Source organism: Lissotriton vulgaris, chromosome 1_1 (genome assembly GCF_964263255.1).
Source record: "Lissotriton vulgaris chromosome 1_1, aLisVul1.2, whole genome shotgun sequence".
Taxonomy (NCBI): Eukaryota; Metazoa; Chordata; class Amphibia; order Caudata; family Salamandridae; genus Lissotriton; species Lissotriton vulgaris.
The window spans coordinates 307,551,528-307,578,444 of NC_141685.1; the positions used below are offsets into that span (position 1 = coordinate 307,551,528).

Consider the following 26,917-nt stretch of genomic DNA (forward strand, 5'->3'; position numbering starts at 1 on the left):
CTTTCTTTTTCTTCATCCTTTCATTATCAGCTGATTGATTTAAAGAGGTAGGGGCATATTATCAACAGCATGTGTTGAATATCGCAAATCGCGCTTAGTGTGAATTTGATTATTGGCGTCTATCGCTGGATTACTTCGCCATGTTAGCGGCGTATTAGCAACTCTTAGCTCACAGGCGATGTACAAACCAATGATAGATGGCGATAATCATCATTAGAGTGTGAAATCATGCGATGGTTTCACAGCGCTAATGAAAAGATTGTTAGTATGGTAGTGTGAACTTAACCTGTTAATCCACCTCCCATACTAAACATGCTTAAGTCAGGTTTTGACCAGACGTTAGAATCCGGCGATAACCGTGGTTAGCTGTACTTTTAATATCGCTTCGCAAGACCGGTACCGTCTTGTTAATACAGCTCTGTTGTGTTAGCGCCCTCTTTCATGTTGTATTTTTTAGGGAACGCCTACTTTGCATCTCATTAGCGATGTTTATCGCTGGAATGAGATGCGTTACAAAATCACATGTTAGCGACGCCTTGTAAATAGGGCGATAAAAATATCGCCGCTTTTGCAAAAAGTGCTGCTAAAGCGGCAATATTGCCCTTGATAATATACCCCTCAGAGAGATGCCTGTACCTGTGGCTGTTTGCATGGGTGGGGGGTGTTCTTTTTTTAAAAAAAGACTATTAAATAAATTGACTGGAAATCTTCCTGCTTGTTTCTAATAAGGTTTCTACAACTGCAAGCAGTAAAATGCACTATTTGAACCCATTTTTTTCAAAACGTTTTTGTGGCGAGAATCTCCCAGCACTTAAAGTGGACAGATGGCTCCATGTAATTGGTACACCACTTTTCCATTCCTAGACTGTGCTTTGGTCGAGTTGTTTTCAAATGCATTTGTCCAATTGGTTCACTTACAATGAATCAAGACTACAACCCACAGAATGCATTGACATGTAAACGTGGTGCCCTGGTAGCCTGGACCCAGTTGATTACCTTACCCGCACATCTTCTGCCATTTTAGGCTTGCTCGAACATTTAACTAAGATCCCGACTTTGCCCCCCACCACTATCAAATTCCCCCGAATGACACTGAGCAGAAATACGTTCACCTACCTTCCCTACTAGACAACAAAGGTACGTCAGGGGAAGCAGCAGAGCTTTCTCTCAACTTGGATTTCGTTAACATTATCGCAATTTTAGCGGCAGAAAACTGCTGCTAAAACGGCGATAATGGGCTTGCTAATATGTGTTATAGAATTCCAATAGAAGCCCAGGTTAGATGTGAAGGACATCTAACATGAGCCTCGATTGGAATTCCATAGAGCATATTATCAAGCCCATTATCGCCACTTTATCGGCAGTTTCCTGCCGATAAATCGGCGATAATTTTATCGCCCAGGCTTCATAATATGCCCCTTCGGGTTTCTGATGTTCGAGGGTAAAATTGTCAGTCACAATGAGTGAAACTTCCCGATGACAGACCGCAAACACAATCAGAAAAATAAAAATATGCTTAAGCAACGAATATGCCTTCTTGACGCACACAGTATCACGTTGTCACCTCTCTCATCCCACTCCCCGGGTCGCTCAGCTCAGGATGCCCAAGAGAGCATCTTTTCAAAGGCATCCCCCCCCCCCCCCCCCCTCCCAGGTGCAAAACGCCAGGAAACAAACACTCTTCCCGGAAATTCACGCGCCTTCGGAGCGCGTGCTGCGCAGCCCGCTAGCACTGGAGGTTTCATTCTGAGAAACAAGCTCCAAATCAGTGGAAGGCGCCGCGCGGCAATGAATGCGCCAAATTAGGTCTTAATCAGCCGGCGTTCTCTGGGGGCTCAAACCAGGTGAATATGGAGCGAGCGAATCACTCTAAAATAGGCAATCAGCGTTCAAGCTCCTTTCGCAAAAGAAAGTGTGAACTTCTGGTTTCCTGCCTGTGTTAAGTGAAATCGTGATTGGCATCCAAGAGGAGGCTACCGTGGGAACAACTTTGAGCCACGTCACTGACAGGCACTTTACAGCCACTCGCTCCTTTTGTGGTGGGGAAGGGAAAGACCAGTCAAAGTGTTGGGGCCTGTTAAACAACAAGTTAATTTATCAATGTTCAGTCCCGGCCATGGAAAAAATGATAAAAGGTAGATTTTTTTAAAAGTCATTAAAAATGTTTTGGAATTTTGGGCCGCATCAGGAGCGTGAAAGCCCTTTATACATACAATTGCAATACAATACCCGTGGCAATCAGTTCCTATATCTGGGTTACTTCAAGAGGTTACCTATTTACTGTAGAAGTCGTGTTTCTCCCAAATTGTATTTGTAAACATTTTCTTTATCCTAAGTAATGGGACTAGAAATGTTTTAGATAGAATGAGCACACTATTTCCTTTGAATATGCATCGAATTTAGTCTATTGCCTAATTTGATTATACAAGTATAATTCTGCTTACTCGTCAAATTGCCTCAAATATTTACAATTTCACAGAAAGCAAACTTTCTTGTAATTCGTGCCCGCAGGAGAGAGGCTCGAGCAGGAAATGTTTCTCTGAGAAAATAATTAATTTTGTGCAGTTCACACACTTTTTAATCAACATATTGGCTAATAAAGAGTAACTATCAATTTAGTCGTTCACACCTTTTCATAATTCATATTTCCGTATTGCCTTTTATGCTAAAACTACTCTCCTGAGATACTTCTTATAGTTTTTGTAGGCCACTTTTGCTCTTGCCTAGGATTATTGGGCATAATGTATTACATTTTGAAGAATTATTACGTCACAGTTGTCTTTTTTTTTTTACACGTGTTAACACTGTATGAGCACCTACATACAACAATCCGCAACTAAAAGGTGACAAGGCCAGTTACTGTGGAGCAATACATGTCCAGCATTTTTAGAAACTAATGATCGAGGGAGTAGCCAGTATAATAAAATATCTTCCACTTTGAGCCATTTGACATTAAATAATGGAGCAAAGTGCGCAAACCCTAATTTTCCCATGAAAGGCAATGAGCATTGTTCGCCCAACTAAAATGAAATAAAATGGTGCAAAAGAATGCATTTGGCATCATGATTGCAAAGACATTTGGTGAAAAGTGCATTTACATATAATGGCTTCTTTCTTTCATTCTTTCCTTATTTCTTTCAATTTATTATTTTCATCGTGTCCTTCCTATCCATCCTTCTTTCCTGCTTTCTATTGTATTTTTGCTTCTTTCCATTCTGATTTCATTCCTCTTTCTTTCTATCGTTCTTTCTGTTTGTCCATCGTTCTTTCATCCCATCATTTCATTCTTTCTATCTTTCTGTCTTACTTTACATTCCTATCTCATTGTCTTTCCAGCCGTCTTTCATTTTGTTATTATTTGCCTATTCCTTCATTTCTTCTTATCATTCTTTTGTCATTCCTTCTCCCCTTTATTCCACTTGTCGTTTTGTATTCCCTTCATTTGTTAATTCTTTCCCTTCTTTACTTCCATCACTCTTCCTTCTGTCTCACATTTCTTCATTCAATTATTTTATTTTATCTTCCTACTCTACTATTGTGAATGTCTTTGTACTTTTTCTTAAGCTTACCAACGAGTAGCGATATTTATCGCTAACTAGGCTTAGCAACAATTTTTTTATCGCTACGCATCGCCGGAAATTATCGCTGAGATAACGTGCTATTAGCAACGTTTATCTCCAAAGCGATAATTTTTCTGCCGATAGCTTGAATACCGCTGAGAATACAGCGATATTCACGCATTAGCGATGAAATGCTCTTAGCCATGTTATCCACCTCCCATTGGATAACATGGCTAAGAACTGGTCTGAGCAGGCGTTAGTTTTTGGCGATAGCGGGAATATTTCCATCTCTACTCCCGCCTTGCTAATAGGCGATAGCGATGTTAGCGACTGCTTACAGGTTGGGTACGCCCACTTTGCATGTCATTAGCGATAAATTCAGCTGGCATGGGAAGCGGGCCCCAAACCGCTCGCTATCGCCTAAAAGCTGTCGCTAACATCAGTTAGCAACAGCTTGCTAATATAGCGATAGAATTATCGCCGCTTAGCGGCCGAAAACGGACGCTAAACCGGAGATAATTGCCTATCGCCCCCCCTTGGTAATATGCCCCCTAGTCCGTTTAAAATCGAGCTTGCACTAACTACAGAAAGTGTACTGTCTTCTATTTTCAATGGACGTTAAAATACACCATGTGATCATTGTTTTTGTTTTTGGTGCCTTTGTTCTAACAGGGATATGTGAGACTTCTCAGTTTATGGGACTGGTATGCACCCAACCAAGGACAACCTATCTGTCTCAGTCCACTCTGTACACAGTGTTACCATTCTCGTCACCTGAATAGACTCTCTGAATCCAATGTAACCATATTATGAGAGAATCTCCAAATGTATTTTGGAGTAAAACATTTCTTGTTGCCTGTTCTTCATTGGCTCATATCCTGAAAATCATGTACTTGTGTAGTAACATGTGAAGCTCTTTGTCTAAAGTCCTTTAAAAGGACCTGTATTTACTCAGTTGACGGAATCCTCATTTCCAACTCGTAGAATGCAAATCTATGCTGGATTTACTATTAAACTTTAATGACTTGTTTGTACTTAAGATCTATATTCTTTGCTTTGCTGCTAACTTTACTGATGATATATGTATCTATTTTGCTTAGATAATTATTTATATAAAAGTCTTGAACCTTCAGCCAGAGTCAGTCATGCTTATTGTGAATGTCACAGTCTTAGTTCATGACTGGTTTTTACATGCGGCAGAGAACGGTCCAATCGCAGAACATCAAAGTCCGTATAGTGACTACACAGCTCCCGGTTTGAACCATTGATGCAATCAAGGTAAGTTAAGGTAAAGTAAGTAAAGTAGATTTACGCGCAAAGACTATATCGTTACCATTTTACATTCTTCATTTCTTCCTTCCATCTTTTCTTCTTGCTTTCCTTCTTTCCGTTCTTCATTTTATTTCTTTCCTCCGTTTGTTTTTTCCCCTTATTTCCATTCATCTTTTGTGCCTTTTCCCATCCTGATTCCTTTTTACTTTCTGTCTTTCTCTAGCTATTTGTGTAATATTCTACTTCTTTCCTTCAAACTCTCTCACTCCACTTGCTTTTCACTTATTTTTATTTTACCATTTAAATCATTTTATTTCTGTCCATCACCGTTTTTGACTTCTTTGGCAACCTTTGACCCCATCACACAACTTTGTCACGGTAATTATTCATGCAGCACAGTGAGCCACAGATCAAAGTTAGGAAGGGCCATAAAATTATTTATTTGGCTTCAGTGACACCCCCACATAGGCTCATATAGGGGGTGCTTCACTACACCGCAGCTATTGATCCATTTGCAGTAGAAACACTTTGTTGTCAAAATGTGCAAACTATGCAGAAGATGGTGGATTATTTGACGTGTGGCAAATCCATACTTATGCAGAAAACGCTGCGACCTCAGGTTCACACAATTCCTGTGACCCTGCTTATAAGTCAATTGTTAATTTCTTTCTATCAATTGGCCTCAAGAGAAAATCTGTTGCATCATCCAGGTAAATAATGGAGAAATTAGTAAGCGTAACCAGAAAAATGCCAACATGTATGTGACATGGGTGCTGCTGTCAAATTTAGAAATGACTGCCAAGCTGACGGTCATTTCTAAAGCATGGGCCGGAACAGCCGTTACAGATGTTCCTGTCAATGCTGTTTACAGTTTGTTGTGTGGCTTTGTCAACAAGATGGAGCTGTGCCCCAAACAAACTTTTTTTTCAAAATAGAAAATACTGTAGGTTTTTTGTTTTTTTAAACGAAAAAAGAAAATACTCCCCTTGCCATGAGTCCACGCCCAAGGCAAGGGGAGCATTTAGCAGTTTTCACTGCTTATATATATTTATTGATGATAAAGCCGTTTGGCGATGCTGCCTTTCACAGATCAAATTGCCCCACCACCGGTGGACCAGATCTTCCGTGAATATGTGGTAACATTTTAAAAAAGTCAGTTGTTTTTTCCCCCTGGGCGGAGGGATGGATCCCCCTGGTATCCCTACCTTGGCCTCTTATATGTTTTTTAAAACTTATTTCAAGGACAGGGGACTCAGTCCACTGGTCCTAAAATGGCTGTCGCCACATCTTTGTTGATGTGGTGGCAGCCAATCAGATCTTAAGATCCGTAACCTCCATGGATCCCCCATGGGTGAAATATACAACATTTTTTAGCCTTCATTTCTCAAAAACTACCGAATGGAATTACACCATATCACAAACAGCACACGTTCTGGACCAAAATCTAGCATTCTTCCAAATTTGGTATAATTCTGCTTGGCAGTTCTTACAGTATCACCTTTCAATTTTCTTCTGAAAAAATGAATGTGGAAAACACATTTTGTGACCCTGCCTTTTTTCTCAGCCCCTGCTTGACAGATCACCCCAAAAATTTCCTGGAAGGAGCTGAGGTGGATATAACTTTTTTGGGAAAGTTTTGTGAAGATTTGTCAAATGGCACCAAAGTTCTAGGTTAGTCAAAGAAATGCCTTTCCTATGGAAACATGGTCCTAACTATAACTATAACAGCCCGTCTGGCTGAAGAAGGAAGACTGGACCTACTTGCCTTGAACCCAGGACCCCAGAAGTTAATTCAAAGGCAGTTGGCTGACTGTCTGTTTGAGCTACAGTGAAACAACAAGTTTCCAGGGGCAATTCCTGCTTTCCAGTTGGCCAGTACTATCTAGAGCTGGCCTGGTTCCCTCTGCTTGCCTCTATGGCAGTGAATCCTGACCCCACAAGCTCTGTCCTCATGGTCCTAGGCCCTTGGCTGGAGTCAGAATTTTCTTCTCCCTGCTTAACTGAAGGTTCCATCAGATTTGGTGCAAAGCCATGGAGGGCTCTGCAAAGAAGCGCAGTTCCGAACTGAAAGTTTCACCGGATCCAATGCCGAGCAACACAATGCCTCACAGAGCCATGCCGTGCAGATCCCATCTGAAAGCTGTACCAGATCCCACTCAGAGCGGCAGGAAGCCCCACAGAGCCATGCCGCTCCTACTTGAATATGGCGCCATGTAGAATGTGAAGTGCCCACTCCTGGGCACCCCCAAGGTGAAGCCAGGCATCCTAGCGTTGATGGGGCCGTTGTGGAGATTAAGCAAGCTATTGCCCAGAGTTGCAGAGTGGGACTCATGATTCGAATAGGCACCGAGGCGAGAATTATCAAGAAATTGAGCCCAAGACCCGCCGAGGCGGGAATTGAACTCTGGTCCCGTGCTAGACCTCTGCATCAGGGTCTGCCGCTCTAACCATTGAGCCACACTTCTCCACCATGCGACGCTAAGCCCCATCAAGTCTTGCTACGCAGCTGAAAGTATCACTGTATCCAGCATCAAGTTACTCAGAGTTCTGAAAAGCAACACCACGCAGACTTTTCATCAAGGACAGAACTCCCAGCAGACTAAATGCAGTCCTGTACCCGGCCGATGCTTCATTACGGTCAGCTGGAACATGTGACTTTATGTTGGTCCAGCATGACCAGATAGCCTCAGTTGCACATCTTGGCGCTATTGTTACCTAAAATGTTAAAAACGTGTAAGTCAGATTATACGGATTGGATTTTTTTCATTTTGGTGTCATTTTATTCATTACAATTATCTATATTTAAAAAAAGTAAATAAATAAAGTTCATTTAGGATGTTTCTTTTTTACTTAATTACTGTGTTTGTGCAACATAAATACTTTACACATTGCCTCTAAATTAAGCCTGAGTGCTTATTTTAAGCACTGGTTTATTTAGTTACTTTTGTGGTTCACCCTGAGAAAGACTGCAGTTATCACTTGAGTGGGGCACTCCGATTTTGCTAGCAGAGATTTTAAGCACATGATTAGCACAGTGCCATCCATGCTGAGCTAGAAAAGTGACAAAGCAATATGCAATTTTTGCAGCAAAGACATAAAGAATAGGATTAGCTCATGCCATCCATGCAGAGCTAGTTTGGTTTTAGCCCCTAATTAATTTCTTTACATGAAATTCTTATAGTCCAACCCTCATGTTAGTGTGTTTGGTAAAGTTTTTTTCACATAATTTGATTTACACCAGGGTAGGAGACAAGAATGTCTTGTCTCTCTTTTACTTTTTTTATGTTTAGAACCATTCTTTGAAAGGATGTGTTGTAATTTTAATATCTGGTTTAAAATATGGCTCAGAAGAAATTAAATTAACTGACTATGCTGAGTGCATTTTGAAATACATGTCCAACCCTATTACCTTTTTGAACCTTTTCCTACAGGAAATGTTGTGCTCTGTCTCAGGTTATCCAACTAATTTTACTAAGACTAATCTACTGCCTTTAAATTCTCTATGTTATTTACGGAGGACCTGATTACGAGTGGGTCGGCTAATTCCAACTCATGCGTAAACCCCTGTTTATGCATGGGTCGGAATTATGAGTTTGAAGTATTTACCATAGATGATAATTACCGGACATGTTAAATAACTCAACCTTCGTTAAATTTCATCAGGTCACACCTCAGAGGAAAAGCATGCAGTATTTACTGTATAACCTAGTATTTACTAAGCATGCAGTATTTACTATATCGTGCCTATTTTGGTGCGGTAACCACAAATATCTGTGTTTTTCCCCCACAAATTCATAATAGGTGTTATATAGTTGTTAGTTTGGTGGTATTTAATATGGTATTGTTAGAAATGAGGGTCTGCAGTTGGCAGAGGTAGGTACCTTTGTCCAAATAGGGACCCTTGCTTCTAGTCAGGTTAGGAGGGATACACACTTTAGATAACCCCTGCTCACCCCCTGGGTAGCCTGGCATCAGCAGAAAGACTTATCCCAAAAGCAATGTGTAAAGAATTTGTACTCAAAACACACAGTAATCAGTGGCACACCACAAATGGACACCACACCAGTTTAGGAAAAATAAAGTATCTTTATCTAAACTCAAAAAGACCAAAACGTCAAATATCCAGCATACATGTAATAGGAATATGACTTTGAAAAGGTTTAAAGCAACTGGGTCCATAGAAAACTATGGATGCATGATTTCTCACAAAGTATATCAAAATTCACAAGGCCAAACAGTCACAGAGATGGTAAGTGTCGAGAAACAAAGAGGTGCGTCAGTTCCTGAGACCATTGGGAGGCAATGCGACAGTTCTGCTGCACGCAGGAGAAGTGATATGTCGTGTCCGGTCTGTAGGGGCAAGTGATGCGTCGACTCCAAGACGATTCTGGTCTGCGGGTGATGCGTCGGGAAAACTTGCTGCAGAGGCACGATGCGTGGAAATCCAGGATGCCTCAGCGATTGATGCAGCGGTATCGAGCGGCGCTGCATCAGTTTCTTCATCTGCGATCCCTCAATGTGTCGGTCCTTGCAGTGGAGACAGGCGCTGCATCGGTTTCGGCAGCGGAGTTGCAATGCATGGAGATTATTCTCACACAGCAGTGCTGCATCGGAAAACAGACACAAGAAGAGCGATGAGTCAATTTATTCAGTTCTTCTTTTTTCCAGCTCCCAAACAGCAGAAGCAGCGCCCAGAGGCCCAGAACTGGAACACGTACCTCCTGGCAGGCCAGAACTCTTACCAGCAGAGTTCAGAGGAGCTGGAGGTGAAGTCTTTGTGTCCCAGAGACTTCAGAACAGTAGGCCAGCACATACAGGCCCTTGAAGATCTTCTTCAAGTAGGTTCAAAGCAAAGTTCCAGTTTTTGCCCTCTCCTTGGCAGAAACAGCAACTGCAGGCCAACCCCACACTGCACACAGCAAAGAGGCAGTACTCCTCCTCACAGCTCTTCAGCTCTTCTCCTTGGCAAAGGTTACTCTTGAGTCCAGGAGTGATCTAAAGTTCGGGGGTTTTAGGTCTAATACTTATGCCCCAAAATGTATTTGTTCTCTTTGTGCAAGGGTCTCGAAGCCCAGTCCAAACCAGTTTTGTCCTCACTCATTCAGTATGACCACAGGGGGTGGCAACAGCATTTTGCTAGGAAGTAGGGCCCTATTCAGGTGCAAGGAAATCACCGCCACTACTCTAAATTCAGCCAAAATCTATTCAGCTCAGCTCTGAGTCATTCAGGAAGGGCCAGGCGCACCTCAACTACCCCCCCCCCCCCCATGCTGTCTACAGTGAGTGCACATCCCCAGCCACTGTCACTCCAAAACCAGACATTAAATACACAAACAGGCAGAAGCATACCAAATGGTTAAACAAGAAAATGCCTACATTCTAAAAGTGCCATTTTTAACCACACAATTTAAAAACCATCTTTACTAAAAGCTGTGTTATTAAATTCTGGGTTCAGAGAGCCGAAACTTTATTTCTCTATCTTGTCCCAATGGGAAGTTATACTTGTAAGATGTTACAAAGCATTTCCCATTCTATCCAATGAGCAAGGTAGACTTTCAATAGTGAAAAGGAAATTGGCTTTATTTCCCTATCAGGACATGCCACACACACCGGTACATGTCCTACATTTCATATACACTGCATACTGCCCAGGGGGGTACCTAGGGCCTACCATAGGGGTGCTTTACATGTAAGAAGAGGGAAGGTTAGGGCCTGGCAAGTGGGTGCACTTGCCAAGTCAACATGGCAGTTCAAAACTATGCACAGACACTACAGTGGCAGGTCTGAGATACCTTTTCAGGGCTGCTCATGTGGGTCGCATAACTAGTGCTACAGGCACACTAGTAGCATTTGATTTACAGGCCCTGGAACACTCAGTGCACTTTACTAGGGGCTTCCCAGTAAATCAAATATGCCAATCATGGAAACACCAACCTATAAACAAAATTTACACAGAGAGCATGTGCACTTTAGCACTGATTAGCAGTGGTAAAGTGCCCAGAGTCCTAAAACCAACAACAGGTCAGGAAAAAGTAGGAGGAAGAAGCAAACATTTTGGGGAAAACCCTACAAAAAAGGTCAAGTCCAACAGAGGTATGATATGGTATCTGTTAGAAATTGGGTTGCTGGTTGTCAGAACTATGTTCCTGTCCAAGAAGGAACCACAATCCTAGTTAAGGTAAGTCAGTAACATACTTTAAATTAACCTGTGCTCACCCTCTGGTAGCTTGGCACAGAGCATTCAGGATTAATTTAAGAAGCGATGCGTAAAGTATTTTTGCTCACAACACACAGTAACACAGTGAAAACACCACAAAGGTACTCCATAACAGGATAAAAAAAAGACTAAACTCTTTTTTGAATGCTTAGAAACAAATAGCGCCAACTGGGGCTATCTGGTCTTGCTTGACCGGGCTAAATCCAAAAGTTCAGGCTAACAGTGATGGAGTGCAGGACAGATACAGGGATCAGCCTTGGCCCACTGAACAGTAACTTGGATGTGTTGATGCAGAGGACGATGCGTAAAGCAAGGAAGGCGATGTGTGGTTGTTGATGTCTCAGATGAAGCGATGCGTCAGTTGTCAGGTGTGCAAAGTCAAGGATGCGTAGAGAGTCAAGTTGTGATGAACATCTGTTCGATGCATCTTCATCAAACCACTGGGCTGTATGTGATGCGTTGGCACCAAGCTGCGCAAGTCAGAGATGTGTCGGACTGGAGAGCGATGCATAGTTCAATGCGATGTCCGCGGTTCATGTAGCAGGTGCAATGCATCGGTGTCGTAGGAAATGTGTCAGTTCTGATTGGCGGGACATCGTCGATGCGTGGATTGTATGGGTTGGAGCACAGAAAACTCACTTCCAAGGGCCCAGGACTGGATTGGCACCAGTTGGCAGAGCAGGACTTACCACAGGCAGAGTCCAGCTGCTGGTTGCAGGTTGCAGTCTTTGATATCCCTACGACTTCAGGAATAAGAGGCAAGCAACAAATCCTTGGAGATACTTAGGCTCTGGGATATACAGATGAAGGTCCAGTCCTTCTCATTTCAAGGCAAGAGGCAGCAGGCCAACGCAGCAAAACTGTTCAGCAGAGTTGCAGTCCCTCCTGGCAGTACAGCAGTCCTTGTTCTGGTAAAATGTCCTCAATTCCAGAAGTGTTCTGATTTGGTGGTGTCAGAGGCCCAGTACTTATAACCAGTTGGGCCTTTGAAGCAGGGAGACGTCGAAGAGATGCTTTTGAAGTGCACAAGACCCTGCCTTTCCTGCCCTGGCTCCAGACTCACTACATGGATATGCAAACCTCTGTGTGGGGACAGGACACAGCCATGTTAGTGTCAGCTTCTCCCTCCTATCCTGCTCAGGATGACCCATCAGCATGCAGATTGCCACTCAGTCACACCTACCTTTCCTTTTGTATGGCTCTCTAAAGGGAATGCTGTAAGTCAGCTGTCACCCACCCCAGACATGCATTCCAGCGATTACCAGAAGGCACCAAATGATTACAGTAAGAAAATGTCAACTTTCTATAGTGCCATTTTCAGAATTGCAATTTAAAAACCAACTTTACCTTCAATTGTGTTTTTATATTGTGATTCCTGCGACACCAAATTTGGAATTTGAAATTACACGTATAAACTGTAGTTAAGCAATCCCAGTGTTGTCCTATGGAAGATATAGTCCATGCAGTAGTAAAAACGACTTAAAGAAAGAGGATGTGGCCAAACGGCTATGGTAGTCGACCTCAAATCTGCGGAACCGGGTTCGGGTCTCAGCAAGGACGCGCAACATCCTGTGATTATGGGAAAATCACGTAATCTTCCCGTGCCTAACAAAAATGAATGTGTCCTCATGTAACGCGACTGGTGCATGTGTAAAGTGCTCTGATACCCGAGACCTTCGGGTCAAGTTTGTGCTACATAAAACTCCGGGAAAAAAAGAGTGGGTGGCACAATCAGCATAGAAATCACACTCATTAATAGGCTTGAATCCCAGTCACGAGTTAACAATGAGGATAGTGATGTTGTACAGGAAAATGACATCTAAAGAAAAAGAAGCGCCTGATTCTTTTGTATCAGGATCCCTTGCTGACCCACAGTGAAGTATTAGGACTGAAAAGATAGAGATTGAAAAAATATAGAGAATTATCTTAGAAAAGATTAAAAATAGATTTGCAAAAGAAGATTGGAAAGTCTTGTCAGGCATTGGGAAAAAATTAGAGGAGTGGCTGTAAGAACGCTTGCACTAGAGAAGAAAGTGATGAGTAAATCTCTTGAAGTTGAAAATGTTTTCCAGGGAATTGGCCTCACTAAAGGCGAATTAAAAACCGACACTGGAAGCACTTGAAAGAATAGAGGTTCAGTCAAGGAGAAATAACGTTTAGATTATGATTATGAATGTTCCAGATGTGGTAAATCTCATCCAGGATTGGCTTTTTAAGGGGACGATGGAGGAGCTTCACTAACTAGTGCCACAGGCCTCTCTATTAGGTGCCCTCACTTCAACTTACCTAACATGGCAGCCTGTTTGAAGAACACCATGGAGGATCTAGGACTATGAGATATTTGAAGAGAATGAAAGGGTCAATAGAAAGTCTCTTTGGGCCCGATTCACAGAAGTAACATAAGACAAAATCCTAAACGTACTCCCATTTCGGTATGCACAGAAGGCACTTACTTATTTCGGTATTCACAGATGGCACTTACTCATTTTGGTATTCACAGGAGTTAGGAGTCCTAACTTTAGGACTCCTAAATGCCTTCTGTGAATACCGAAAGTCTTAAATTTAGGATTTTTCTCAGTTTAGGGCTCCTAAATCTAAGGGGCACATGCATCAACCTATTTAGGAAGTGCAAACGGTGCGAATTGGTAAATTCGGCCGTTTGCACTTCCTAAATACGTTTTTGGGATGCATGAAACGATTTTTCAAAATTCGCTTTTTTTTGCATTTCCTAAAAATGCAAATGCATTTAAGGAATCACATTTGTGCGATTCCTTAAATGCAATGCATCAATTTAAAAAAAAATGCGAATTTTGAAATAGGAAGTGCAAATTAACACGAGGTTGACCCTCGTGTTAATTTGCGAAATTCTTTAAAAAAGCACAAAAATGCATTTTGGAAAGTGTCATGTCACAGACACACATGTCCTTAGGACATGTGTGTGTGAAACATGCACTTTAAAATACATTTCAGGGGTGCGGGGGGGGTCCTTTGGAATTCCAAAAAAAAGAAATGCAAAACGGCATTGATTCCTATGGGCCTCTAGGCCCATAGGAATCAATGTAATGCCATTCCTTAATTGCGATTCGCAATTAAGGAATCGCAAATTCCGAAAATTAAGAAATCCTAAAAAAAATTAGGATTTCTTGATGCATAGGATTTTGCAATTCCTAAATTGTGATTCCTTAATTTTCGCAATTTAGGAAATGCAAATTCCTACAATGATGCATGTGCCCCTAACTTTACTACTCCTAAACTGAGAAAAATCCTAAATTTAACCGAGGCACAAAAAAGCAGGAAAAAAACTTGCAAAACGCAAAAAGGGGCAGGGTAGAAACAACCTGGGCCAAAAAAAGCATTTAAAAAAAAGAAAAATCGGCAAGAATTTCTGCCGAAATATTTTTTTAAAGCGAAGCGTGGGCTCCCACGCTTCGTTGTTAATTAGCCCACGAGGGGGGCAAAGTCCCGGGGGCAATGTGTATACTGTACCCAGCCCTGGGACCGCCACCCCATGGGGCTTAAAAAAATTATGTGGGGGGCTTTCAGCCCCGCGGCCCTGGGACCCCCACCCCACGGTGCTTTATAAAATTAGGTGGGGGGCTCTCAGCCCCACCCAGCCCCGGGGATGTCCACCCCCAGGGCATCTTTACATTAGGTGCGGGGGCTCTCAGGCCCCCCCAGCTCTGGGGACCACCACCCCGAGGTTTCTTTACATTAGGTGAAGAGGTTCTCAGGCCCCCACAGCCCCAGTGACCGCCACCCCCTGGGGATTTCAGAAAAGAATGGTGGGGGGCTCACGGCCGCCCGCAGCCCCAGGGACCCCCACCTCCATGGGTTTTTTCCTTTTTAAAATACCCTGTGTGGGGGGCTCAAGCCCCCCCCAACCCCCAGGGAACGCCACCTACCTGGGGCCCTAAATATTTAAATTGGGGTTCTGTGACGGACCCCCAGCCCTGGGGACCACCACCCCTGGGGCTTTGTAGGTTGTGGGAGGGGGGCCACGCGGCCCCCCTCCTGGAGCCTTGTTGTGGCACCGGGGACTGCCACCCCCCAGGGCTGACTCCTGCAGAGTCCCGGGGTGCCCACCCCTGGGACACTGTAGTTTGCTATGGCAGGGCGGGAACCTCGTGGAAAAAAAACCGGCATCATGCGGAGGCCCCGCCCCCTCGCTGCAGCACTATGCAAATGGGGAACGAATTCCCCTTGAATACTAGGGGTCCCTGGGGGCCAACTAGCCCACCAGGAACCTTCAGCCTGCACCAGGGGGCTGCGTTGCAGAGAGGTGTTCTGAGGCTGCGTCCCTTTTTACACCTCGCTGCAACCCAGCTCAGTGGCGCTTAGTGGAGGTAATTGATGGGCTAGTTGCAAGGGGAGTTAATCCCCCAACTTAAAACACACCACAGGGTGCGTTTGCACTGTTGTGAAGGGATGGGGGGGCAGGTCCTAAGTTGACGTGTGCAAGCACACCCTGTGACGCAGTTTAAGTTGGGGAGTTAATTCCTCTTCAATCCTGAGAGTCCCTGGGGGCCAACTTGCCCACCAGGTACCTCCAGTAAGCGCCACAGAGCTGCGTGTTTGCAGGGCGTGTTTGCAGACATGTCACCTCAGGCTACGCCCCCTTCCTTCACCATTGTGTAAATGCGCCAGTGGCAAGTTGTAGGTTGGGGAATTAATTCTCTTTTAATACTGAGGGTCCCAGAGGACCATCTAGCCCAACAGGTATCTCCAGTATGCGCCAGGGAACTGTGTTGCATACAGGTGTTCAGAGACCACATTCCTTTTTACACCTCTTTGCAATGCAGCTCTGTGGCACTTACTGGAGGTACCTAGATGGGCTAGTTTAACCCTAGGGACCCTCAGGATTCAAGGGAACTTAATCTCCCAACCTAAAACGGCCACAGGGCGCGTTTACACAGTGATGAAGTGAGGGGATAGGCCTGAGGTGACATATGAAGACACGTCCTGTGATGCATTTTAAGTTGGGGAAATAATTCCCCTTCAATCCTGAGAGCCCCAGGGGGCCGACTAGCCCACCAGGTGCTTCCATTAAGCACCACTGTGCTGTGTTTCAGAGAGGTTGCCCAGGTCGTGCCCCTTTTTACACCTCTCTGCAATCCTGTGGGCCCCTGGGGGACTACTAGTCCACCAGGTGCTTCCAGTAAGCGTTACTGCACTGCGTTGCAGAGAGGTGATCCAGACTGTGCCACTTTTTACACCTCTCTGCAACACAGCTCTGTAGTGCTAACTGGAGATACCTGGTGGGCTAGTTGGACCCAAGGGACATGCAGGATTCAAGGGGCCTTTATCTCCCAAATTAAAACGGCCACAGGGCGTGTTTGCACACGTCAGCTCAGCCCCCCTCCTTTAACCAGTGCGCAAACGCACCCTGTGGCGCGTTTTAGGAGGTAGTTTTAATCCCCCTGCCCTATTATGTACTGGGGGCTTATAGAGGAGGTCATTCTAATCACAGGGGTACCCAAAGGCATAGTGTTCCCTAGTGTATGTAGGTGTTTTAACTGTATTCTAAGTGTCTTTTAGCATAGCACTGACTCCAGGACTGGTTAGTCAGAGTCAGTTACCACCAGTACCCATCTGAAAAAATTCCAAAAACTTCACCAAAACCCAGACACTTATAAATTTACCCAGGCTCTCTCCTTGCAGTACTCTAATCATTCAGTCACTACCCAAGTACTCATGCACTGAGCCAGGCCTTAGCACATAGACTGCTTCAAACGCCTATCCACTATGCATTCAGTCCTCTAACCACCTACACACTTGTCTTTCACACTTTTAATTCTCCAGTCAGTATCCATACACTTCAGCAAACACCCTGTCACTCCCCTTGCACTCCTGTAGTGACCCATTCAGCACCATTGACTAATCCATTTAATGAGCCAAAACCCAACCACTTATAAATTCACCCAGGCACTCTCCTTGCAGTACTCTAATCATTCAGTCAGTACCCAAGTACTTATAGCTCTGCACTTATACATTCAACAAAAAAAACAATATTTCAGTTATAATATTTTAAAAACCATTTGTATTTCAATTTATGTTAAAAATAGGTAATGTAATTTAAAAAATAAAATGTGTACAAATAAACAGTTAAAAAACTGTTGAAAATCAGTGTAAAAATACATGTAACTATTATTCCATAAAAAAAATATCCTTTAAAAAACCTTTGAAATTCACTGAAAACGCCATTTGTTTCAGACATGTTATAGTTAGGAATTGGCATTTAAAAAACCTTAGAAATTCACTGAAAAAAACATAGGTTTCAGGGCTGTTATAGTTAGCTGGACATTTCACTCGTACAAAACCATTCAAATTCCTCTGTTATAGTTAGTTCTGCTAACTATAACTCGTGTGCCCGCAATCCACTGCTGATGATGTCTCATCTTACATCATTCATGACATGGTCAGTGACATCACTAATGACATCACTGATGACATCTCAAATTACATCACTGATGACATCATCCAGTGAATGTGGTTTGGTTTGTATTATATATATAGCAATCTGCATTGAAGAATGAGTGGATATATAAATATAAATATCTGGATGGAGGATTTCTAATTCCTAACTATAACATGTCTGAAGCCTATGTTTTTTTCAGGGATTATATACATAGATATATAATCTATCCTGTATTGCACTGTCAGTGAAATAAATACAATTTGGATGGATCCTGTTGGCTCGTGGTGCTGCTCATTCCCTCTTTGCAGCAAAAAGGAATTGGGGTTTTTGTGGATATATATAAAAAAATATATATATATATATGTATAGATCAACACAAAACAGAGGCCCATTTCTGGAGACAATTGCCTTTAATCCAGGACATGTAGCACATAGCTTCCCTCAGCCCTACATGTTTCAACACTACAGCCTTGCTCATGGAGAGGAAGTAGTCAACAAAGTGCATCTGTGCATCCATCTTTTATACTGTCTTTGGTCACCTGAATGAGCAAGCCTCTATCTCCCATAATGCATCATGGCATATAGGTAAGTACTGTTGTTTAACTAAAGTGCTCATTGCACTAGCAAAGATAGTGTATTAATTATCTTTGGCTTCATGAGGATATGCTAAATAGCGAAAGAGACGGCAGCGCTGGGAGGGATTTAGTGAGGAGGGAAACCTTGTGCATTAATCGTTCCTTAGACGGAGCCTTTTTCCTGGTGGTTCTAACATTTCAGCATTGTGTTGTTAACATGACTTGTGACTGAGTTCCATTTGGATTGATTGAACATCAGATGCATTATGAAGCCAAAGATAATTAATACATGATCTTGGACGCGTTTCACCTCAACCCGCAGGCTTGCTCACCAAGGTGAGCAAAGCAATGTTACGAGTTTCTTGGTGAACTTGTGGTGTTAAAATAATCAACGTTTGATGTATTATACATCCACATAAAATATAGCATTAAGTAAAACATGTGTTAAAATGCACAAATGCACTTAATTCCTATGTTAAAATTTAGTAGATACAAATATTATATAACTATTGGGAACTTTCCTAAAATCGCCGTATTGAAAAAAAGTGTTACCTGTAAAATGTATGTTATTTCATAATACTCGAATATTAACAATAAAACTGTGCAAATACTGCAATGTAAACTACATTACGGCAATATGCCAGTATTTTCAGAATGTTTTACCATTGTCTTCTATACTGTGCGGAGCCAATGTACCAATATTAAGTGCAAAATGAAAGTGTCAAAAGTGCAAAGTTAAAAACAACATATGTCATGGCATCAAGATGCAGATACTATTCATTAATAGTCACAGTGAGACTACAATGCTTTACTTGACATTTGCATAATAGTGACACCGCTGTTTAAAGCATCTATAAAAGTAAGTACCATTGATCAACCAGGTCTACGGTAAGTACAAGCAGCCTACTGTGTTTTGACTATTTACAGGAAATTATGTAAATCTTCCCCTACATTCAAACCATGGGGGTACATGGTGTCAAGCTCAACTATATGTCTAGATTCAAGTTGCCTCAGTTTTTTCTCACGGTTCCCCCTCTCTTATTACTAGGGACAGTGTCGATCACAAAATACTGGAAACTATCAAGATTATTGTTATGTTCCCGTTTAAAGTGTCGCGACACTGGGTATGCTGGGTCGGAATTAAGAATTGCACGTAAATGCTGTAAAATACGTATGTATACCTGTAATTTGGTGCTGCCTACGTACTAAAGTCCACAGCCGCGTTGAAGAATGTAGACCGCATGGTCCGTTCTGCAGGTGTAATGGCTTTTCAAATTGCTAGGTTTAGTATCAAATGCAGTATAGTAGGAAGTGGTGTTAACTCCAAACTTGCAGGCACGGCAAGTGCTGCATTTGAAAAAGCCTTTTTTCGGCGCTAACCAGTTCATTTTTACATGGTTATTTTTGCATTCAGGGCTAGTCTTCACCAGGTCATTATGCATAGAGTAGGCTTTTCTGAAAGTGAGATTGTGTCTGTCAGGTAAAATATGTCTCAAGGTGGTATCAGTTAAGACAATTGGCCACTGTGCACTAATGATGGATTTATTAGCATTAGCTTGTTTACTATAGGTGGTAATGAGCCTTTACGGTTCAGGCTCCAGATTTGTGGTAGTGGCCATCTCTGATGCAGTTTCAGCTAGAGACTAATCTGGGGGAGTTTTCCTTTTGCTACCTTTCAGTATGGACAATCTATCTTTCGTGTTAGCCTTCATAATAGCCAAGTCCAAGCTTCATGGGTTGTACCCCCTTTCTAAGAACCTTTGCTTAGCTGCTTGTGGATGATGTATTAGGTCTTGATTAGAGCTGCAGGCCCTGCGAATGCGTAAAAACTCCCCATATGGTATACTAGTGATGGTATGCTGCGGGTGAAAACTAGTAGCATGTAGCAGTGTGTTCCCAGCTGTGGGTTTCCTATATAGGCATGTGTATATTTTGTTGTCTTTAACCTTGTTAAACCTTGTTAAACCTTGTTGGTCCTTGTGGCCGCTCCAAAATTATGGAACACATTGCCTCACTCAATCAAGACCAGTACTTCCCTTTGGTCTTTCCGCAAAAACCTTAAAACCTGGCTTTTTAACCAATGAACTCTCAGTCCCCTTGTTGGCTAAACATTGCAGTTACTTAGCGCCGAGATGCCCACGGGCCTTCGTTTCTCGCTTTACAAATGTTTTAATAAATAAATTTAACGTACACCGTAATGTCAAGGAAGTTGGCCATGGTCTTGTCAATGTGATATGTAAAATTCAATTTCGTTCTATTCTTGTTGATGTTGTCTATAAATAATTTGGTCTGGTTTTCAGTTCCACGCCAAATTGATGAAGACATCATCAATGTAACGCCACCACTTGATAACATGATTAGTCCAAATTTGACTATGCTGTACCTGTAGGACATGCTCCTCTCACCAACCAACATGAAGACAAGCACAGCTGGGGAAGAAGCACGCCTCCATAACTACGCCTTGCATTTGTTGATATACGTTTCCATCAAACATGAACACATTATTAGTAAGACACCACCCAATAATTTTGAGAAGCATGCAGTTGTGATTATACATGGATATGGGTCTTTTGTTGAGGTAATGCTTAACTGCCTTTAGCCCGTCTTCATGTCTAATACTGGTATTCAGGCTGGGATGTCTAAAGTAAGCAATAAATACTCATCAGACCATGTTTGTGATCTCAATTTGAGCAAAAAATCGCTGGTGTCTCGTATATAGGTTGATGAATCAATAACGTGTTCCTGCAGGTAAAAATCAACAAATTTTGAAGTACATTTGAAAATACTGTTTTTGGCTGGGATATATATATATATATATACATATATATATATATATATATATATATTTTTTTTTTTTGCCACAAAGTGATCCTGCAGACAGCGAGTGCGCTCACCAGCGTGTGCTCGGCTCAGGGGTCGGATCCTGACCCAGTTTAGAGTTTATGTCACAAAAGTAGCGGCACAACCAATTTCTTATTGAAGCCTTTTAATCGGAGCTTCACCCCACCAACGCATTTCAGCCTCACAGGGCTTTGTTCACGGTCAGTAAGTCCTTCTACTATTTTCTTTTTTATACTGGCCCATATTAGCCTTAGGTGGCATTATGGGAGTTGTAGCATGAAAACAGTATTAACAAACAATTCACATATTTAAAAGAAAGACTGGTGTGTCATTAATTGCATATGCATTTCTTAACATGTTAAATCACATGAGCAAAATAATTCTTTTGTATTAATGATTGGAATAGTTCCAGTTATTACTATCAATTTGTTGTAGGGTATAGTACCCAATTAAAGTGAAAGTATTTCAGCTGGTACTATCAAGTTCACTCAAAATGTATATGGAGGTCTTCCCCAAAGTTCATGCCTCTTGGTGTTTTTGTTCGTAATCGGATGATTAGGCGAGATTCAATTTGTCGCAATTTACGAACTGTGTCGCTTCCTCTTTCCATTTTGGTGAGCATTTTTCACCCCATAGAATCTCATTGTTCTCCAATCTCCTTCTTGACAAGCATCTATGTGTTTTGCTGTTGCGTAAAGCATGTTTTTATTTTTGACCGCCCTGATGTGTTCTAAGATCCTCTGTTTCAGCATGCAGGTGGTACTGCCTACATACTTGATGCCACATCTGCACTCGATGATATATACCACATTTTTAGACGTGCATGTTATCTGTTGGTCAATATACATGATGTTACCATTTGGTCCCTCATAGCTTTTTTTGCTAGTTCCTATTTTACATGCTTTACACGTAGAGCATGGTTGAAATCCTTTCCGTTGGTCTTGCAGCCAGTTTGTTTGAGGTTTTTTTTTAAAATGACTTTTTACTAGGAGATCTTGAAGAGAGATATTCTTTTTGTAGGTGATTGCTGGTTGTTTTCCCGCTAGTTCTCCAATGTCCGGATCTCCAGATATGAGATGCCAATATTTCTTCATTTTATTGGCAATGATTCCACTTTGTGTCAAGAAAGTCGATTTGTTTTCTGCTTGTTGTACAGGTGAATATATATATATATATATATATATATATATATATATATATATATATATATATATATATATATATATATATATATATATATATATATATATATATATATATATATATATATATATATATAGTGTGGTTCGTGATAAAAAACATCTATACACCACAATCAACAAAAAGAAGTTTCACATTTCCAAACAAAATCGATGTTACAAACAACTGATCATGAAACTTAAAAAGGATCACAACATAATTGGGCCGATAAGGGCGGGAATGTGGTCCTATGGCCCAAAGACATGTATCTCCAACAAGCGGAATTATAACTCAATGATATGTCGTGTTACCGCCGAAGTAATATCCAGATTGTCAAAAACACATGGGTTGAACAACATCAAAAGCTCCAAATATGGAGAAGTGCTGGGCTACTTTCACACGAGGAATTCAAATACCTCAAAAAAGATCATCCAGTTATCCCCTCATTCTATCTGATCCCTAAGATCCATAAAGACAGTGATATACCACCAGGCCGCCCCATCATTTCGGCCATAGACAGCTCTTTGGAACATGTTTCAAAGTACATAGACTTCTTCTTACAGAGCCATGTCAAGAATCTCAAATCCTATGTTAGGGATTCCTTTGACTTTTTGAGCAAGATTGAACATTTTGTTTGGGAAGAGAACATGGTACTCATGACTTTGGATGTTTCATCCCTTTATACCTCGATCCAACATGGCGATGGACTCAAGGCCTTGGACTATTACTTAAACAAAGACTTACCTCATCCGACGGCACACAACAAGATGCTAGTGGAAATGACTAAAATGTGCCTCGAACAGAACTTTTTTATCTTCAATGGCGCAATTTATCATCAGTTCAGAGGTGTGGCGATGGGGGCCTGCTTCTCACCTAGCTACGCGTGTTTACACGTTGGGCTATGGGAGGAGCAGGTCCTAGTCGGTCAACACCATCATTTTATTTCTAACAATATTGTTTTATATTTGCGTTACATTGATGACATTTTTTTGATCTGGAGGGGTAGTCATGATAGTGCCAAGGCTTTTGTTGATTTGATTAATTTGAATACTGTCAATCTTAATTTCACTGTAAATTTAAGTTCTGAATCCATTTGCTTTTTGGATGTCGAGGTATTTGTGGAGGGTACCACCCTCAACACGAGACTTTACAGGAAGCCCAGTGCCGGAAATACCATTCTGCACTCCAATAGCCAACATCCGGCTCACTTGATTCGGAGCATTCCCTTTGGAGAGATGCTCCGAATTAGGAGAATCTGCAACACGGATGCCGAAGGTTACGTTTCCTGGCTAGGGGCTATTCCACTGAAAATCTCAGTAAAGCGATCAGGCGTTCTAATTCAGTGAGCAGACAGGAGGCACTGATTCCTAAAACTAACAACACCCATTTGGATGTTTTCTTGGCAGGGGATGGTCAAATCAGCTCCCCACGACTCATTTTGACATTTAACCATCAACATGGGGCTCTTCGCAAAATTATGAACAACAATTGGAACCTGGTTCGAAGTGATCCAGTAATTGGTCACAAAATAGATATCAAACCAGTACTAACATTCAGAAGATCCCTTTCAATGTCCAAGGCTCTAGTTAGCAATACCTTGGAGCCCAAGACCTCTACCACCTGGTCAGTATTGAAGAAGGGCTTCAAGAAATGTCCTCAGTGCAAAGCCTGCCGATATGGCAGTAATAGGACCCATTTTAAAAGTCCCTTCCATGAACATCCTCCTGCGATCTCCAAGTGGCTTACTTGTAAAACTGATTATGCCATTTATGTGTTGGAGTGTCCGTGTGGGCTCCAATATGTGGGCGGTACCAAACTGCCCGCCCACAAACGGATACTCCAACACATACGTGCAATATCTGGGCATGATCAAAATTATCCGGTTGCGGTTATGGGGAAGTAGGTTAGCGGTTGCGCACACCGCTTCCGTTAAAGCCCCTGAAGAGAAGCATATGGAGCTTCGAAACGCGTCGGGCAGATCCATTACGGAGTGGCATTTACAAGCGGATCCCTGTCCTCACCTACACATAAATCAAGCTCTGCTCGTGTGCTACTCAAAGGTGGACAACCTTGGAGCGACAATTTATATGCGGCCGTCCAGCCGCGGAGTATGCACCACCCCATCATCCTTGGGGGTCACGGAAGTAAAGCAGCAGCCGTACACGGGATCGAGGACAGGCCCACTTGCGGGGTCCATATAGGACTTGATTGTGCGCTTTCCGCACCACACTTCCCATAATACACAGTCTCATTTGAGCCTCCCATTGGTGGGTGTGTCATATGGAAAATAAAGAAGTGGGTTAGCAGTTGCGCTCACCACTTCCGTTAAAGAGCATATGGAGCTTCAAAACACGTCGGGCAGATCCATTACGGAGCGGCATCTACAAGCGGATCCCCGTCCTCACCTACACATAAATCAAGCTGCTGCTCATGTGCTACTCAAAGGTGGACAACCTTGGAGCGACAATTTACACGCGGCCGTCCAGCCGCGGAGTATGCACCACCCCGTTATCCTTGGGGGTCACGGAAGTGAAACAGCAGCCGTACACGGGATCGAGGACAGGCCCACTTGCGGGGTCCATACAGGACTTGATTGTGTGCTTTCCGCACCACACTTCCCATAATACACAGTCTCATTTGAGGCTCCCATTGGTGAGTGTGTCCTATGGAAAAAGGAGAAGTGGGTTAGCGGTTGCGCACACCGCTTCCGTTAAAGCCCCTGAAGAGAAGCATATGGGGCTTCGAAACGCGTCGGGCAGATCCATTACGGAGCGGCATCTACAAGCGGATCCGCGTCCTCACCTACACATAAATCAAGCTGCTGCTCGTGTGCTACTCAAAGGTGGACAACCTTGGAGTGACAATTTATATGCGGCCGTCCAGCCGCGGAGTAAGCACCACCCCGTCATCCTTGGGGGTCACGGAAGTGAAACAGCAGCCGTACACGGGATCAAGGACAGGCCCACTTGCGGGATCCATACAGGACTTGATTGTGTGCTTTCCGCACAACACTTCCCATAATACACAGTCTCATTTGAGCCTCCCATTGGTGGGTGTGTCATATGGAAAATGGAGAAGTGGGTTAGAGGTTGCGCACACCGCTTCCGTTAAAGCCCCTGAAGAGAAGCATATGGAGCTTCGAAACGCGTCGGGCAGATCCATTATGGAGCTGCATCTACAAGCGGATCCCCGTCCTCACCTACACATAAATCAAGCTGCTGCTTGTGTGCTACTCAAAGGTGGACAATCTTGGAGCGACAATTTATACGCGGCCGTCCAGCCGCGGAGTATGCACCACCCCGTCATCCTTGGGGGTCACGGAAGTGAAACAGCAGCCATACACGGGATCGAGGACAGGCCCACTTGCGCGGTCCATACAGGACTTGATTGTGTGCTTTCCGCACCACACTTCCCATAATACACAGTCTCATTTGAGCCTCCCATTGGTGGGTGTGTCATATGGAAAATGGAGAAGTGGGTTAGCGGTTGCGCACACCGCTTCCATTAAAGCCCCTGAAGAGAAGCATATGGAGCTTCGAAACGCGTCGGGCAGAACCATTACGGAGCGGCATCTACAAGCGGATCCCTGGCCTCACCTACACATAAATCAAGCTGCTGCTTATGTGATACTCAAAGGTGGACAACCTTGGAGCGACAATATATATATATATTTGTAGTTTATGTGCTCCAATGTACTTGTGGGCTCAAGTACGTTGGGAGCACTAAGCTGCAAGCCTTTAATCGCATACTCCAGCACCTCAGAGCGATAGTCAACTCCGATGAAAAATATCCGGTCGCTCGGCATTTTGGCTTGGTCCATCAGAAAAATGTAAACCACCTTAGCTATTTCATTGTTGACGGAGTCCCCAAAAACATCAGAGGGGGTAACAGAGAAAAATGTCTCAGACAGTTAGAGAGCAAATACATTCTGCTTTTAGATACGAGGATCCCTAATGGATTAAACACGGGGGAGGACCTTCATTGTTTTTTATAACCTCCAGTTATATAAATCTGACCACATACTTTTATGGTCCAGTCTTCCAGCTTTAGGTTGTACTTAGCCTCCTCGCATCTGAACATTAATCTGGTTTGACTCAGAAGTACATTCCAGAATCGACTAGTTCCAACCCGTTTGGATGCATTCCCTTATATCTATCTGATGTGTTAGTATTATTGTACACATTCACTGTCTGTGTTTCATTTCCCCCATCACAACTCTGCCTGTATCACTATGTAGATTGTCATATTAATCTTTCATTGAAGAGGGTGTGTTTGATCCGCTCTGGACTGACATTTCCAGTTGTTACGTAGTATCCTTGTGGGTGATGGCTGAGGCACTATGTCCTAATATGGGTTTCCCCGTTATTTACCAAAATATGTATTATAATTTTGGGGATACTAACTTTCCATCCATGATAGTCACGTGGTCTAGTTAGGGTTCTAGGGTAGCATGCAATATGAGTTTTTAAACATGTAAACCTCTTAATAAGGTGTAACATGGTTAGGCCTGAGTTTCTCCTCACAAATTTCCCTATCCACTTTTTAATATTTTTGCCAGCCACATATGAGGTATTAGGGATCAGGGTTCTGACTCCTAAGTTGGCTGAATTCGCACTTTTGCACTTTATATTTTTCGCACTAGGGTTTTTGCACTTTTGGGAGTATAGCGGTTAACACTAGCACTTTAGCGGGCAACTTTAATGGTAAATAATGAATTTTAACACTATCATCCTGTGAACCAAGGATTCGAATGTCGAATCAACAGTGTATTTATTTGTATTTAAACGGATATGAGCTCAACAGATCTGCAAGTTGTAAATATTGTACAGATAGATTTATAAAATATTGATAAATTGTA

The 26,917-nt window shown here is 42.7% G+C and overlaps 1 pseudogene; it reads right to left on the reverse strand.

The window, feature by feature from the left end:
* LOC147747092 (uncharacterized) overlaps positions 1-25,864 on the reverse strand; it is a 34,165-nt pseudogene extending 8,301 nt beyond the window's left edge.
* Between the last annotated feature and the right edge of the window lie 1,053 nt (positions 25,865-26,917).